This window comes from Anas platyrhynchos, chromosome 4 (assembly GCF_047663525.1).
Source record: "Anas platyrhynchos isolate ZD024472 breed Pekin duck chromosome 4, IASCAAS_PekinDuck_T2T, whole genome shotgun sequence".
NCBI lineage: Eukaryota > Metazoa > Chordata > Aves > Anseriformes > Anatidae > Anas > Anas platyrhynchos.
This window is the reverse complement of record NC_092590.1, coordinates 38195649-38213446: the sequence shown is the minus strand read 5'-3', so window position 1 is coordinate 38213446 and position 17798 is coordinate 38195649. Positions and strand designations below refer to the sequence as shown.

At 42.2% G+C, this 17798-nt stretch overlaps 1 protein-coding gene across 4 annotated transcripts in view; it reads left to right on the top strand.

The window, feature by feature from the left end:
- Positions 1 to 17798, top strand: part of SMAD1 (SMAD family member 1) — a 53655-nt gene that overhangs the window by 10587 nt on the left and 25270 nt on the right. Inside the window, exon 1 of one of the 4 annotated variants that reach the window (XM_072037419.1) lies at positions 16787 to 16862. The exons of the other annotated variants lie outside the window; for them this stretch is intronic. The gene's annotated coding sequence lies outside the window, so the exon portion shown is untranslated. Of the gene's footprint in view, positions 1 to 16786; positions 16863 to 17798 lie in introns of those variants that run through there. 4 annotated transcript variants of the gene reach the window in all.

Below are 17798 nucleotides of genomic sequence, written 5' to 3'. Positions count from 1 at the left end.
TTAGCATTCATCTTCAGTTACATCTCAACAAGATGTGCTGTAGCTGAGACGCTTTCTGATGGGTCAGTAAAAGAACCGAAACTCGCATTTGGGTGCAGTGCCTTCTAACACGTGGGTATGGAGCTCTCTTCTGCTGTGTCAGTGCAGGTGGATTAATGGAATGACCTAACTGAAAACAAGACCATACAAATCTGTGAAAAAGAAAATGGGATTTCATGAAATGCTTTATGGTTAACAAAGTGGTTCTACTGATGATTTATTTTATTCTATCGTTTTTTAAGTTGTGGCTTAGGTTTTGATGACAGGCTCAGGTGAGTTTGCAGAGGGGGGAAAAGTCTGTTCTGTTCTGAAAAATTTGTTTCCCTCTAGTATCTGCAGGCTAGTATTGTTCCACAGGCCTTACATTTATTCAAAAACCAGAATGTGTGCAAGTCTTAATAAAGAAGATACACAGTTCCTAGAAATTTACCTTTGAAGTTGCTTTAACAGAAAAGTTTAAACCATAAGCACCAGTTCGGCAAGTGTAGCCTGAAATGCTTGTGATTTAAAGGCTCGTCTACACAGGCATCTTACGCTGCACCATCCATTTTGCACCAGCTACAACGGTGTAACTTTAGAACAGCATAGAGGATTTTCATGTTAGTGTTTCTTGCTTAGGATGAGAGTCAAGTTATTTTAAAGTGGTACTTTTTAAAACATTGATAGAGCTGCATCCACACAGACTGCTGTGTAACAACTATTTCCATGAGAATGTGGCTGTTCCTCAAGATTGCAAACAACAAGGGAAAATGTTAGATTAGGCCTTTTGTGAAGGACTTTGCAGTGGGTGGGTTCAGGGGTGATGAGAAGGACACTCTGAGCTGTTAATGGCTGCCACAAAGATCTCTATCCTCCTCTGAGAACAAACGTTAATTTGCATTAGAGAAGCTTTTTTGTTTTGTGTGTATTTGAATGGGGGTGTCGTTGTTTTTTAACAGGATAGAGAAGCCAAACATTTCATAAAACAAGCAGGCTAATTTCAAGGAATGCAAAATGTTTTCCAGAATGAAGCCAGGTTGTACAGGATCTGTTCCCATTTCAGCTTTTTGCCTGCATGTGTTGGCTTTGGAAGTGCATCCTTGCTGAATGGGAGCAAAGCTGGAGCACGCTACTTCAAATTAGATTGGGAGGTGAAATATTCAGCACACATAACACTGAGCTCTACCCAGTTGTATAGATAGGTCAATTTTTGCTATTTATTTTTCCTTCTGTGGAAGGAGGGACTTGCCAATGCGGAGAACTTGACAAGTACAGCAATTCTGGACACTTGCACAATGTGGTCATGCTGATATAACTCTGTAGCTGGCCTGGGCCAATGTTACTTTTATTTTGATATACCAACATGGTGGAGTATACCCACATGGGAGTAGGATGTTAGAATAGATGTCGCCCATCTTTCTCATTTTGTTCTACCCCCACCCTTTACTTAGCATGCAGAGGCAAGGTCTAAAGTACGAGGAGGAAGACAAATTATTTTTAAACGTGCCTTTATATAAGTCATTATATTTAGGCACTGTTCAAAGCAGTGTCATCCAAAGGCAACTATTATGTTGACTTGGCATGTAGGCAAATCATTAATGTGGTTCACCAGTGATTTTTTGAAACATTATTTCATATTTCTGTGCTTATAAAGGGAACTTTTCCCAACATGGCAACAGATGAGACTGTCTAAATAGCACTTAATGGTATTCAGAAGTATTTAACTTGGAAGTTTTTGTCATTACAAGCATTAAAATGCCAATCCACATCAAAGTGATGTGTGACTATCAATCCAGTATTGGATAACTTGGAAATCAGATATCCACGATTATTTTTTTTTTTTTTACAGTGTTAGAGTAATTATAGACAGAATCTTGAGTGTCTTCATTCTCCTCTCTTCTGTGCCCAGAAGCTTCTGTACCCATGGGCGTAAGAGTCATGTCTGCCTAACAGCTTCAGCTGGTGGACCTTATTTCACTGTGAAGAAATCTTGTTAGAGGAGAAACTGAAAATGTATCACTTTAATATGTATTTTGTGCAAGAGTAGAAGTTGGATTTCAGGATTTACCACGTTACAGAGTTTCTTCTGCAGCAGTTACAAGACTGTTTAAAAACTTGTCCAGTTAGGCAACAAGGAAAAAAAAAGCATATATGCACACAGAGCTAACACTTAACACGCAGCAGCTCAAAAATGGTTTTATGAATTTAAAGAAACCTTTATGATCAGATTCCCTAGGTCATGCAGTGACCATACTTGATAATACTTTTGCTTGCTTTTCTTCCTCTGTTTGTTCATATTGGGAATTAGCATTTTCTTATTTTGTGTTTTCATGAAGCACTGATTCACTGGGGAAAATTTTCTGATAAATCATTTCTGACTTCTGTTTTCAGGTGTTTTAAGAGATTGCCAATAATAGCAGCATTCTGTCTGGTGTAACGTGATGATACCAGGACATGACTCTTAAAGACTCCTTATTCTTACTGTGGCATATATATGGGATTATCCACACTTGATAGGTGTGCTGTATTTGCATGTGCACATATCAATGCCTAACATAAAACACACTGCTGTTGAAAGTTAAATGATTTGGACCAGGTAAAGGTAGAGTAAAACAAGATAAAGTTGAATAGAGTCTGCAAATTTACTAAGGTGTGTGCATATAATGACTATTTGTATATAAATATTTAGAAGCTGCTTAAACACTTAAAAGCATAAAATCATTGGAGTTTTGGTTGAAGATGAAGTAAATATCTGGGGAATCAAGTTGCAACAAACTGTGGCTTTCACTGAAATGTGTTTCTGAGGGTGATAGAAGGAGGAAACATCTGCTGCTTGGTCAGATACTGTTAACGTGTTGCATATTTGACTATACTAGCAATGTATTTCACCTTTGTATCTGTTAAGTTTCCTTTGAATATTAATGTGGAAAGAATTAATGCAATGCACTTGCTGGCTTGCATTTATTTTAGTAGTAGGGAGTTTCATTCAGCTGGCACGTTGAGGAACAAAATACGTGGCTTTTAACTAGTTATATTTCCTGAGGCAGTGGAAAGAGGGCTCTCAAAACTTTTCTCCAAGACACATGTGGAAGTGTGTGTGTGTGTTGGGGGGGTAGTGTGTAATCAAAAGAAAGTCCATCTGGAACTGACATCTCCTGCTGTTTCACTTGATAACTTCTTTAAGGTTACAAACATAGTTTAATTTTTTTCTGGTGTCCCTGTAAATTACACAGTGGATAGCAAGTGTGTGAGAAGGTTGTTTTTTTCTTAAAGTCTTTGTTCTTTTCTTTCTAGCCCTCCCAAGACATTGCAAAACAAACTCTTTTGAGTGTTCCTGTGGGACGAAATGTTGGCAGAACACCTTTGCTTGCTGTTGGCCGGTTGTCTTTTTTTCAAGGGTTTCTGAGCTGTGTTGTATGAAACAAGAAAGCCGCTTCCAAGTCAGGCCACTAGCCCCAGATTTACACTATAGGTTCTGCTCACAGGTTTGGAAAGGTTACTGAAATATGATCATTAATAAAACAGTTCTGTTTCTTGAGGGGTCTTTCTCTTGATATTTAAGTACTCTGTTGTGTAATTTGACGTATTTTTACCACTGTTGTGGTTTCCTGAGTGGAATCTGCTTTGGGGAAAGCGGCTTTGGTTTGGATTTAAACTTAGCTATGAGTTGTCTGAATTCTCTTCTCCTGTTGCCCTTACTCCACGTATTAAAATAAGACAGCCCATCTTAGCTCGGCAGATATCTTGGGAGATGAACACGTGGACATGACAAGGATTCAGCAAGGTTGCTGAAGATATCAGTATGGTATGGGACCCTCTGCAGGTCAGTAGGTTTCAGTAGCTCACAGACAGTGAAAGAAGTGGTGGAAAAGTGACTTCTAACCAGAGCTATGTGAAACAAGGGTGGCAGGACAAATGACTGGCATTTTAATGGAACGGAGCCATAGGTGAAGCAAACTTCAGGGGTACAAGCAGCAAAGGAAGGATGAGTCAGACAACTCACAAGACTTCTGGATGCTTTGAAAATATTTCAAATCTTGTCTAAAATTTGGGGAGGGATATTGTTGTTAATACTTTTCTGTGCTTTGCATTCCAGTCTATCTGATTTGTATTTGAAATTCTTAAAAGAAGCACAGTGAGGTCACAGGGTGTTTTAAACAGAACTTGGTGAAGCGGTCAAAATCAGGGAAGCAGAGTGGTCTGATTGTAATTCTTGAAAGCCGGTCCTTTGTAGAATTCTGACCAAATCTGCTATCCTCTGTTGAAATGTATGACTTCTGATTAACAGCACTGAATCCACTGAGTTTGTCTTCCTGGTGAAAATGCCATATTACTTTAAAAGCCAGGTCTCTTGTGACTCTGACTGTGCAAAGCAAATGAAGCTCTGTCCCTACCCCTACCTAATAGGCACTTGATGTGGTTTTTGTATTTGCACTGAAGCAAGCAGGCGTCTGTCTAATTTTCCCGAACTAATTGTTTTTTGTTTTTATGTACGTAGACCAAAGTATTGTTGTTTTCAAATGATTATTAGGTGGGTTTGTTTTGAAAACTTCTTTATTCCAGTTGTATTACAACAGTATTTTATTTTTTTTTTTGTCAGAACAGCAATGAAAGTGGTTTAGGAATGTCTTGCCTAGACCTTGTAGGCTTTATAGCACATACATGATGACTTTAGGGATTGCTGAGTGCATGAAGTGATTACATCAGTTTAATTTCACATGTGTAGTCCTTCAGGAATCTCAGACATCTAAGATGGGTGCTTTCCTGCACAGAGAGCGAAGAGGGAGGTAGAAGAAAATCAAGTGGCATCATTGTGGTCCCTCCATCAATCTCCAGAGTTCAGGACCAGAGTTTGGTCTCCCTTGACACAGTCTCTTGGTTGTTGCTCTTCCCATCAGACACTTTTGCATTTTCATCACTGAGACTAGGAGATAGATAAACTGGGAGTTGGTTGTATCTTTGCCTCTGTCCTGTTCATTACTTGGTGAATGCAGTGAAGAACTATACTGTTCCAAAAAGGTGTGAATTTCAATCTTGCTGGCTATCTAAGGAAACCTGCCTATATGTATAGGTTGCCATCTCAGTTATTGCAGTTTCCTGTTCTGTGTTTTTGCCCACTGCTGGCTCTGCAGTCTGGCATATTTAATAATAGGCCTTTTATTTTAGCCATGCAAGTGTCAGTGTTAAGTGCTTCCACTTGGGTGTAGTAGCCAAAGGAAAACTTTGTCCATATTAACTTAAAAACTTGAGATAACTTAATTATAGCTTCTGTAACATGTGGTATTAGATTTCATCGGGGAAACATTCTATAAATACTCTCAGCTAAAAACCCTGTAGCATGGGGTATTTTTGGACAGATGGGTATGAAATCACTTCTTTTTTCTTAAGCTTGCTTGAAGTGCTTGTTAGACTCTTGGGTTATTCAGAACCAGCTGGGACAGAGCTTTTTGCTCTGGGGATGAGACAGGGTTGTGCAAATGAGCTGTATGCTACAGAGACTGAAGGACTTGTGTTGAAGCTAACACTAAATCTTTGTCCTGGATAGCGTTTAAAATTAGGGAGGTGGCAGTTCCACGAGAAGGAAGGCCTCTAACAGCTCAGCTCCTCTCAGACCAGGCCACAGATTTCTTTGCTGGGGGACTTCGGTGCTCATCCTGCTCTGAGCTGATTGCACTGCTCTGCAGAAGACTTTTTGTGGTTGTTCCAGGTTAGGAAGGTGAACGGGCTGACAGACTGTAAGCAGAGCATGGAATTATGTTGGAGTACCAAAGCTGGAGCAAGGAAATGAAGGGAGACCTTCTTCTCTTTGGGTGGGAACAAGCTGTCTGAGCTGCTCATCTGCTTGTGGACCTGTGACCTTGCTGGCCAGAGGCAGCTGTTGGAGGTAGCCAGTTGTAAACGAGTACTGTAGTACTCCCAGATGAAGATTTCCTTAAAGTGCTTGCCAAGGAAAGGTCTAATTTACAGTTTTTTTCCCAGATACTTATGTTGGTGATTAGCATGGCGAGGTTAGACTGCCAACAGTTACGTCAGTCACAAAGCCCCAGTGTAGTTATATAGGCAGCAAAATGACAGTGATTAATGATGTAGCTTATTTTATGGGGGGTGAGGGAGGATGGATGGGGAGGAACACTTAAACAAGCTTTTCTGGTCAAGTGCTGTTTTGCTGCTATAAACTGCGAGCTATGTTGGAAGTGTTTTTCTAATTTAATGTAACTGCATGGGCAGAACATCCTGTATAAGATAGGACAAATGTTCTTTTTCTCACGGGGAAAAGAATATCCTCCAAGTTTAACTTCACAGTAGTAGAAACTTCCCCCCCCCCCCCCTCTTTACAGTATGAAATAATGTGAAACAACCAGCAGACTGTGTACTGTTAGTCTTTTTTTTTTTTTTCCCAGAAAACATCACCTGACATAACTGGCATAAATACTCCAAGGGCTATTTACTAAGGTTTCCTGGCCATTGCCCTTGCCCACACTAGTTTATCAGCTATAACTCATGACCAGATGCAGTATATCTCCTTGGAGTCTGTGAACTGGGAGCAGGCAAGTAGGTAAAGGTGGATGTCAGAGTCTGCCTGGTGATACCTCCACATGAGAGTTCTCTTCATTCTCCCCAACTACTATTTTCAGTCACCAAAGCATTTTTTTTTTAATTTTATTGAAGGAGTTACTGAAAGCGTAGGACTGTCAATGTATGTCCTCATCTGCCTGATGTGAAGCCATGCCTGTGTGCCATCATGCATGCCTCAGCCAGCTGCAGAGCTTCTTGCTCTTATTTTGGCTGAAAAGAGTTGATGAGTGTTTGTGTACCACTCTGATGGTAGACTAGAGAGTGGTCGTTTTGGGAGAGGTGGAAAGTGGGCAGATTTAGATGGAAGTGGGAGGCTTCCTGAATAATATGCCTTCCTGGCTGTGGTGGTTCTTCCAGAAATTCAGCAAGTGACCCCCTGCTTCTCTCTCCACTTTACTCCTGTGTGTGCATAGGAGGGAGGAATTTAAGTACCTACACTGCAGGAGTTGAGACTGGGGAGTGCTGGTGGCAAGCTGCTTTCACTGAACTTCAATAAACACAGTGCTGCATTTCTGACTACAGGCAGGTTTCCATCACACCTTTGCCTAGCTTCTTGCCTCCCCCTACTTGGGACACAGGGGTCCTCAGCCTTACAGGCCAGCCAGCGGCTTGGGTTGTTTGAGTCTAAAGTTTTGTTGTCAGGAGAACCTGGGAGTCCTGGTTTCAGCCTCAGAATTAAAGGCATCTAGATTCTCAGCTTAGAGACAATGAATGTGAAATTATTGTCTGCTCTTTTTGCTCACTGGCATTTAGCCTAGCAGTAAGTAGTCTTGGAGAGCTGCAAGTCCTGCAAATTCATCCTGGTATTTCTTCCCAACTTATTTGGGGGTTGGAGTCCTCCTGTCCTCTGTACTGGGACAGCTACAACTGTTTATTCAGTAGCTGGCAGCAATACAAAGCTTGGGAAACGTTGTGCCAGGTTTTTAGCTAGTTTGCTGCTGACCCCAGAGAGCATGTGTTGGTCAGGAAATGCTGTGTTTTGGTGCCTGAGCTGTAAGGGTGCAGTGCTTCAGTTCTGCAAAGCCCCAAGTGTGTAACTTTAAGCTTGTCTTAGAAAACGATGGTGGAGTGAGTAAGTTCCCTGAATTCTGTATGCAGAATCGTATAGGCTCTGTTAATTAAAAAACGACAACAACAACAAAAAAACCTCTCAGATAAGAAAAGGATATTGAGTGATTCTTTATATGTGGCTTGATTCCTCTTCCAAAGTCATAAAAAGCTTGCAGATAACCAGGGGACCAGATAGATAGATAACAACCGTTTTCGCTTGTTGTAAAACTTCCGTATTCCCAGCAAGCAGTGTAGGAGGCTATCTCCCGCTTCCTTTCGAGCTGTGCAGTTGGCGAGTGCTGCATGAACCATCAGCTGCTATCTGTGGGCTGAAGCCTTTGTTCGAAATCCTCCAGCGCCTTGATCTCAGGAACAGGAGAAAATAGTTTGACGTGAGATTCTGCAGATGTTCTGACTTGGGGCTGTGACATGGTTTTGCTTCATTCTGCAGCCTTTTGGACCTCCTGGAGTCTTCAGACACGGGTGCGCCCTCGTTTTGTGCTTTTAGAAGGAGGAAGATGTCTGAGAGTAAAGGATCCATGCATCTCCTTCCCTGATGGCAGTAGTTGGAGGCCCTTTGGTTGGCTGAGATGGATGCAGTAGCACTGGCACGTGCTCCAGTCGCAGCTACGGTGCCTTGCCCTCCAGATCCTTGCTGAAAACTGTATTTCTTCATCTGTTTACCTCTGCATCAGTAGCTTTACAAGTTTTGTTCACCGTTTGTAAGTGGGAGAACCGGAGGCTTTAAGCAAGGAAGCGGCTTGCCCAAAGGAAATAGGATTTGTCTTGTGAGCAGCAGCCCAACGCCGTGTGTGATGGTGCTCATCCTGCTGAGGAGGTTTTACTGGCTTAGGGATGCCAGGAAAAAAACATCACTTATAACAAATTAATAGTCAGTTGTCTTCCTGGCATAAAAATGTTCCTAAGAGTGGAGCCTTTAGATTTCATCATTGGCATACCTGTCACCGGTGAGGTTGTTGGCCCCCTTGTGCCAGGTGTGCCTGCTGCTTTGGTTTAGTGTAGCGAAAGCCTTGATGAAAACACTCATGAAAGTAACAGACCACATAAATGCCTTCATAGTTGTGTGTCAGTGGCTTTATTCTTCCACCAGTATACTTTTTAATGCTGGTGGGAGCATAAGGCGTGCTGAGGTGTTAGTGGTGTGCAGCTGAAGGCAGTTCCAGGTTTTGGTATGGACAAGCCCAAACGTGTAACTCACGTGCTGATAAAGGCCTCCCTCAGTCTCGATCTGTAGTGTGTTTTAAGTGGGCATCCAAAACTTCCTGACCTGACCTCAGGTGAATCTCTAAATCCATATTTACCTGCAGATCTTAACAATTCTCATTTCCTTCTGTAAGAGCTGAAGAGACATTTCTAAATGCTGTGATCTTGGCCTCTTCCATTTGCCAAGGGCCTGGCAGGTTCAGGAGGCTTGGCAGATATGGGGTGAGTGCCGGGGAGTGTTTGCAGCCCGGTGGTGGGCTGCTGCTCACTGCCTCTCCTGGGGACCAGGGACATCGGAGGTCCAGTCCCAGTTTTCAGAAGGCTGCTAACAGCAAGCAGTAATTAAGCAGTGCTTCATCTGAGGGTGGAAATCTGGCAGATCTGCTTGTTTGTCTCTGGGCTGTGTAAACTTGGCTTGTGAAGCTGTATCATCATTAAACACTTTGTCCAGAATGACAGTCGTGAATTGCAAGGCGGTTTGTGAAATTGAATGTGGACCTTTCACTCTGCATCTTGTTTCAAAGACATGCTGAAGATAGTGCTTTAAAGGCTATCTAAAGGCAAAAAACACTGCTGTGGATTTTGAAAATTAGGTGAAAAGGAGGAAAACTAGAGGAATCCTTTTTTTAGAAGTAAAGCGTGCATCTAAAGAAGTGTGTACTTCATACATCATGAGGATGTCCTCAGCAGTGGCAATCCAGAGAGGCCATTCTTATCTCAAGTGTATAAACAGTGGGTGGGGGACTAATCTGTGAAAAGAACTACTGATTTTAATGACCTTTCTTTTCTTGGTTTAATTTTCATCAGCCTATTCTTTACTGAGGCTTGACCTGATAACACTTTTGTTAATGAATAAATAATTTTTCCTTCTCAGTTTTTGTTGCCTCGTTCGTTGGTGAAACATTCTGCTTTAAAGCTGAGGATTTGGAGCTGTAATTTAACATCTTTACTTAATCTCTGATGAATGAGGTCTGGGTCACAGTCTTTAGAAGTGGTTTAATGCAGCTGATGTAACTGTATCAGTGCATGCTCTTGGTAAAATGAATCATTTGTAGGAGCGCTGGCTTGTATAAGCTGAGTATAACTGGATTGCATTTAGCGTCGTTCCCTCCTTAAAAACACTTCACTGTAGAGCTACTCTAGATGGGGCGACAGCCTGTCGTGACTCCATGCAGTCTGTGCCATCCTGTAAGGACAAAACATCTTGCATTTTATGGGCTGTACTCAAAAATTTTGAGAACTGGGTGCTGATGGACATTTTTCAAGGATTTTTGCTTTATGTTGCAAATGTGTGTTTTAACTACTCTTCAAAAACAAACACAAAACCACCCTGAAAGTGACATGTCAGTAAATTTTCCCCATCTCACCTGTGAAGGAAGTTCCTCCTGCCCTACCCTGATGAATTGGAGGGAAGTGCTTTTTTCAGCTGATAAAAAGAAATAAAATTCCATGCCCTTCCCAAAGGAGGAATTCAACAATTGGACAAGTGGCGTGGGACCATGTGTCGGTTTGTAAAAGGATATAGTTTGTAAAGATGTTTCCTTTGATGCCTGTGATGAATATGGATGTGTTTCCGTTGGAGAGGGTTTTGATTAAATTATGCAATTAGAGCTGACCAGACAGATCTAAATATAGGAAGAGGTTTCAGTTATCCTGCCTTTGTGTGTAGTAACACACCCACACAGATGTGTGTTTGTTATTGTTGTAAACAACACCTGTTTTCTGAAGACAGTTCAAAAAGTCAGGAAAGGGAATGCTCTTTGTGGAAAAAGGGAGTTGCACTCAAGTTTTATGATGAAAGGGAAGGGAAGCTATTTTCCCCAGCTTTCTGTCTTTTTAGTGAAGGACTTCTGACATCGATGGCTGGGCTGGTTATGGCATCTTTATGGATACACGGTGTTCACAGAGCTGCAGGCAGTGGTCCAGGCAGGGCTACAGGCTGCTTGGCATTTTCAGGACATGGCCTGTGACATCTTCTGATGCTGACTGAGTTCCTCACCTTCTCCTGTCCTCCTGCATACTTAAGGTGGCTAGGGGGATGATGTGGTGTGTACAAGCAATGTGGATAAATTTGCCTAAAGATGCACAATGAGATGCTCACTGTGATGATAAATATTTACTGCAACTAGTAATTCATTTTATCTCATCATAATTACTTGTTTCGATCATTTTTTTTTTTCTTTTGAATGTTGGGCTTCACTTGAAGACTTCTGTAAGTGGCCTTTTGCTTAGAGAGAGCATAGAAAATGAAGTCTTCTCCCCCTTTACAGCATTAAAAAAAAACAACTCATGAACACCATCCTGTCACGGTTTGTGGTTCACAGCATTGTATTCATCTTACGAGTTATTTGAATGAAGCTCATAGCTTTGTAGTCCCGTATGTGCCAGAACTTTAACTGAATAATCAAATCACAGTTCCTTCCTGACTTAAGTTAAAATATTAACTTGCGGTTTTAGAGATAATCAGTGATAACACAGCTGAGTCAGTCCAGCGGCTTGCCAACACCAGAAGGGGTTTCTCCACACCTGGGCGTATAGTTTGGTGCATCCTACCTGTACGAGCCCTTCTATGCACTGGGCTTATCCAGCTTCCACTCCAAGTTATTTGGTAAACTTGGTGTTAGTTTTTTTTATCAGTAGTCTTGGCAAGATGAAGCAGTGCAAAGAGAAGACCAGCAGATGTTAAAGGAAGAGATAGATGGCAGTTTGTGGCTTCATGGAGTATCTGAACACAGGAGTAAGTAAAACTCGGCACTGCAAACAAGGAGTTTTGCCGTTGTTTCTTAACTTGGTTAAAGCTCCATGGCTTGAGGATTTGATGATTGTTTAAGAGGCTGCACATGTTAGTGTTTCTTGTAAACAGGGAGGAGTTGTGCTCTAATTAGGGTGAAGATAAGCTTCTTGCAAGATGTGTTGTTCCAATTTGTTTTCAAGAGTACAATTTTTAAATGTCAGAATAGTTACAGAGAACAGTATCTGGCATTGGGAAAAGCTGCTCTTAATGAAAAAGGGGGGAGCAAATTTAATCGATGATGCATCTGTTAAAATTGGGAACATGTATTTGCTGTGTCACTTCTCACAATTACGTGTTTATTTACAAAGACTCTTAAGCTATTTTAGTTGGATTATAACACAGTATTCAGTTTCTAATGCATACAGAAATGGAGTGTTTTCTCCAGAGAAGCAGTAGTGCAGTTACCTTCAGTCTTTCAAATCTAGGAACCAGAAGCTGAGTTGGAGGAGAATGCAGGAAGGTTTACCTTTGCTTGGTGGTAGAAACCAGCCAGAGGCTGTGTATGTGGTTTGAACCATGGTGGTCACTGGCAAGGAGCTGGCAGATGCTGATGGTACCAGGTTTATTTCATCATGCTCTGGAGTAACTGAGCTCTGGGGGGTTTGTCATTTGGGTTTGGCAAACCCTAGTACATGAAGAGTCTCTTGGCCTTGCTTCCTCACTTTGCGTGAGTGGTGGATCTGCTCTTCGGTGCTCGGGTGACGTTCAGAACTCCATCAGTCTGATTTGGCTTGTTAAATGAGGGAGAAGTTGTGCAAGTCCTTCTAAAGACAAACACTATTGATAGCTATAAGCTCTGAGGAGAACTGCTCGATGCTTCTTGCAAGAAGCTGGGCAGACTGCTGCTGTAGGTAGCTGGGTTCCTCTCCGTACCTGCGCTTCACAAACCTCCTTATGAGCTGCTGCACTCAGTGGTGCAGGTTGGTGTCTACAGGGATTTTTTCTAGGATGAAAAATGGCATAAAGGGGACTGCCTTGAAAGGACATTCAGTCCCTCATTAGATACAGTGAGCAGTTAGTTGTCCCAGTCCTCTTTTTTGGGCATGGTGCTTCGGTCTCAGGAACCGAGAGAGGCTGCCTTATGGGACGGGCTCAAAGTACCTTGCTGGCCCTTGCTGGGTGTCTAATACAGTGCCAGGAAAACAGCCTGTGCAGTATGTTGAAGTATTTTCAACACCAGTATTGAAGTGCTTCTTACTCAAATGGTTGATACATGCAGATATTTATCACATACTGACACCTGTATCAGTACAATGCAGAGTAGAAATTAACACATGATTGCGTTTTCATTTTTTTTAAGCCAAGAATACATCCAAAAGAGTTAACTTTCTTTCTTGGTTCTTCTTATCCTTTTCAGAAATGCAAGGAAAGCCAAGTTAGGTTCTGTATGAACTCTCTAATGAGTTTTACAGCAGTTTGAAATGAAACTTGCTTTCTTTTTGCATGTGTATTGTAATGCTCTTGAAGCTTTTACCAGGTTTCCGTGCATTTTTTCAAGATGAACCAGATCTGATCTTTTGCCATAAGAAAGTGCAAAGAAAGAAGTCTTTGATTAAAAACAGAGTAATTCAGCAGAAGACTTCAGACGTCTTGTTTTACAAGTCACATTGCATGAAGAAGGAAATCAAAACTTTTTGCTGCTTTCTCCGAGGATAAGGAGCCAGAGGAAGCTGGTGCACAAATGGTGTAACACATTCTAGCGTTACAGATGTTTGGACTGCGTGCTCTTTAGTAATACGTGGAAATAGCTTTTGCTGGGAGTAAGTGACAGCTCTCTGGCTTCTATGCCAAAACTTGATCTTTTTTCTTCTAGACCTTTTATTAAAAAAAAAAAAAAAAAGTTGTACTGAGAAGAAACATGAATTGCTGAAAAGTTGTCTTTTGAAGAAGGTAAATGACTAAATATTTTTTAAGAAGCAAATTAAAATTTGTTTATTTCTTTATGTTGTCAATAGCTAATGGACCCTTAGAGGAGGCATGCTGAATAAAATAAGATAAATAAGATAATAAAACAAATAAAATAAAATAAGATAAAATAAGAATAAACTGAATTTTAAGAATGTAGTCAAAGAATAGTCAAATTATGTAGATTCTCTTCGCTGTGATTCCTGCCCCTTTTTATGTCTAACTGTTTTGAGCATATAATAAAAATACATAATAGGATTCTTTCTACCTGCATCACTGAGCTTGTAATACAAATAACAAAATTAGTAGGAGAGTTAGAGCTGCTTCTTGTTTGCCTGAAACTCCGGCTAGGAGTTGTTTCACCTCCCTGACAGCGAGGATCATCTAATTGTCCTAACCCTCTCTCCACCCACCAAAAACAATCATTTATGCAAAGCAGGACAGTTTCCTATGGGATCTCCTGTGGGAATTTGAGAACAGTCTCGCTAAGTATTTTACTGTCTGCTTCGTGTTGCTGACAGGGTAACCATCTCTGCTTTGAGGGCTGCAGAACTTCACTTTTAGGCATTTTGCCTGAGTACGTTTGTTTAAATCCACGGCTGGTTAAACAGCTGTGTGTATAATGCTCTTTTTTTTTTTTATTTTTACAGCCTCCTCACAAGCTGCATGTGGGTTTGTGTGTCGGTCCAAAGATGACACAAAAGATAGCAGCAGTGAAGGAGGACAAATAAAGCAGTGCTGGTATTGAAAGAAGTTTGTTGCTTCCAGCTCATCCATCAGCAGACAGAACATGTAATAAAAAGCGCGTGGTTTTTGATGTGTAAAGAGTGGCTGATAAGTGGGTAACAACTCGATTTCCTTTAAACTGATTCCAGGCTGCCTTTTGGAGGGTGTCCTGTTGTTTGGACCATGTTTTTATTTCACTGGTAGCTTCTGAGTAAAAGTACCCTTGAAGGGCTGGTGGCCACTCAGCTATTGGAAATGCCAGCTCCTGGTTTCCCAGAAGGGCATGCGTATTTAGGGAAGAAACACTCAGGCTGTGTCATCTGCTGACTCGTGGTTTAATCTGTATTTTGTACTTCCAGCTGATAAGACCACTGTGCAAAAGTAATACAGGAAATGATGCATTGCAGAAACCAAAAGTGGCAGAAAGGGAAACGGAATGTACTGGCAAAAGCTTGGTACTATGGGCATGCTTTTGACTTCTTGGAAATGAGAAACTCCACCTACACGGCCTTTTTTTAGTTTAATACCACTATTGGAATTCAGTGTTAGTGGTACACAGCAGCCTGTGGTTTCTTTCTTTTCTTTCTTTTTCTTTTTTCCTTCCCCCAACCTCTTTGCTTTGTCTTCTGGCTTGATCAGGGCTTGGATGTTCTTTGGCCAGGCCGGGCTTCAGCAGAAGTCCCAGGGCTGGAGGTTAGTGACAGGCAGAAATGGGGCTCGTGTTGTGTTCAAGTGAATCTACAAGTACTGTGCCTAATGTGCTCCCTGTGCTGCCAAGGCATTTTTCCCTACAGTGGTTGCTCCACAGGTGCCAGCTGTTAAGATAACACCTTTGACTGTGATGATGATGAGTGTTTGGGAACGTATTTATGGGAATGGGAGACGTGCGCGTTACAGGATTTGAGCCAAGAATGTCAGAAAGCCCATTCCTATGATCTATGTACTTGTGGCTACATCTGAATGTCTTCCTAGGCTTTGCAGAGCTTGTGTGCTAGCACGTGTTAAACAGGTTGTATTTCCAGGCAGCAGTACAAACACACAGTTTTTAATAGGCAGGACTTGGGAAGGGGAGGAGGGAGAAGTAGCTTGGCCATTTATTTTTCAAGCAGCTTGGTAGAAATAGGTCATGGATAGGTAGAACTGTGTCTGCGTTCATTACCAACATTGACAGAAGTTTGGATTGAGATTTAGAGTTTGTACTTTCTTTTTCACTAAAACTTCAACTCAGGTCTTTAAAATATTCTTGTTTTAATTCTAACAGATGTGAAGCAGAAAGCTTGACTTGATTGCTCTGTGCTGTACCACTGTACCTTGTACCTTTTGTGTGTGGAGGTAGTATTTTTTGTTTGAAAGGGGCAGGAAAAAAGATACTCAGAGCATTCAATGAGATACAGATTATATATGAGCTATTCGTAACTCAGTACTTACAAGCATAGAAGCATACGCACTGGGTTTCTGATAAAAGGTTCTTATACTAGGACAACCTTTTAATAGTGCACTTCAGAAAGCATGTAAGGATTAAATACACCCGGAGTACAGTCAGCGGCAGTAATGGAGTTCCAGTTCAGTCAGCAGTATGGCACGTGCCCAGCTAACAAAATAAATTCTTAACTTTGCCCCAGGCCTGTGCAAATCTTGCATCGCATTGACGTTATTTCAGATAGAAGTCTTAGCGTAAAAGGCATGGCAAGTTACCAGTGCGAAGTGCAGGTAGACGTGGTCTCTGGTAGTTCATAATCATTATTCACATAAATGTAGTTTATGCTTTCAACCTAATAAAACCGAACCTTTGCAATTAGATAATTGTTTCAGTGACAACTTAATTTGAACCAAGTGGATGGTTTTCAGCTTAAAGCACTCCAAGTGTAGTGGCACACTGTGAAACCAATTTGTGACAGTCAGGAGGGTAAGCATGGCCTGGCATTTACAATTTTAGGATCTGCAATCGTTTCTTAGTCTAAATAATTCTGTCCCATGCGGCTGCACTGACACCTTCTATCCTGTGTGTGTATGGGTTATTTTTTTTGGTCTTTCTAATAGTAACAAAAACATTCGTATCCTCTTCCCCTTCCCTCTTCCTCTGCAACCTGTTGGTATCCACTCCAGGATACATTTCCTGTCTGTCTTCATGCTGTGTTTGAAAACCGATGGTATAGTGCTCTTTGTCTCTTTTTTTCTCCCCCTTTCTCCCCCTGGCAGAGGCAAGCTTTTTGCTTGCTTCCAGCTTGGGCAGATGTGAAACTTGCTGCTCACAGCAGACCCTGCAGCAGGAGCAGGGGCTTCTGCCTGCCGGTGTGGAGTTCCTCTCCCACCTTCACCCACTGCTTCCTCCCTGTTCCACGGCTCCCAGCTCGGGACCTCTGTGCCATCTGAAGCCCTCTTATCAGTTCTTCCTCCTTCCCACTCCTTCGCGTGTCCTTGAGTGCAGCAGGCTGGCGTTGCAGCGGGAGGGGTCAGGATGTAATCAGTGCAGTAAGTCCACGATCGCAGTCTGCTTAGGAACCGAGGGCTGTTTGGTGGGAAGGGAAGACGGAGCTTTGCTTTCTTGCGGGAGATCAGTGAGGGCAAGGTTCTTTGTAGTTTTCTCTTTTTTTTTGGTCTGTTAATCAAAGTAACTCAGAGGTGAAGCTGCACTGTGTTTTTTTTTGTCTCAGGTTGTGATATGCATTACTCTGGTGCAGTGATTTTCGAGCAGTATCGCTTGCGGAGGGCTGGGTGGCAGAGTGCTGTGGGGCGTATTGCTTCCAGCTGCTCTTTGAAAGCAAAACGAAAAGCGCTGCTCCTCTTGTGCACCTTCCTTGGGACGTTTTGCTGCTTGAGGTTGCCACCGCTGATAGATTGCGGGGAGTGCCCTTCACACTTAGCAGTGAAAGATGAAAACTGAGGGACTGTTGTAGGCTGGATTTGGTGGGAGCTGTGTTGCTAATACAGAGCCCTTGCCCTTCTGGCAGGTCTGTATGGGAATACAGCCATGGCTTTTTGTGTTTTTGTCTTTTTTCTATCCTGCTTCTCACAGCACTATCCAAGGCAGTGCTTGGGCACTGAGCAGCAGCATTGTTGGAAGCTGGCAAATGCACTTGTGGTCCCCCTTGCTGCGTGGCACAGAAATCACTGAGGCTGTGCAGGAAGTTGGGTGGGGGACCTGAGCAGGTGGGGGAGTTGTCCTGCTGCCTTCTTCATTTCTCCACCCCTGTTCATTCCTTCCACCTCATCCTAACTCCCCCAACCATTTTTGACTTTGTTTGCTCTGCTTCACTGTTTTCCAGGGTAATCCCCTCATATATTCAGGACTACTTTGCAGGGAGGAACGTGAAAGCTTCACCAGCAAGCCCTGCTGCTTACAAGTCTATATCAGGCTGTTCTTTGAGTCCAGTTCTCAGTCAACACTGTGTTTTGGTGATTTTTTGGGGGGTTGGTGGCTTGTGGGCTTTTTTTTGTTGTTGTTCAATTGGTTTCGGGTAACTCAGATCTTGTAGGGGGGAATGTTTCTTCCTGTTGTTGGTTA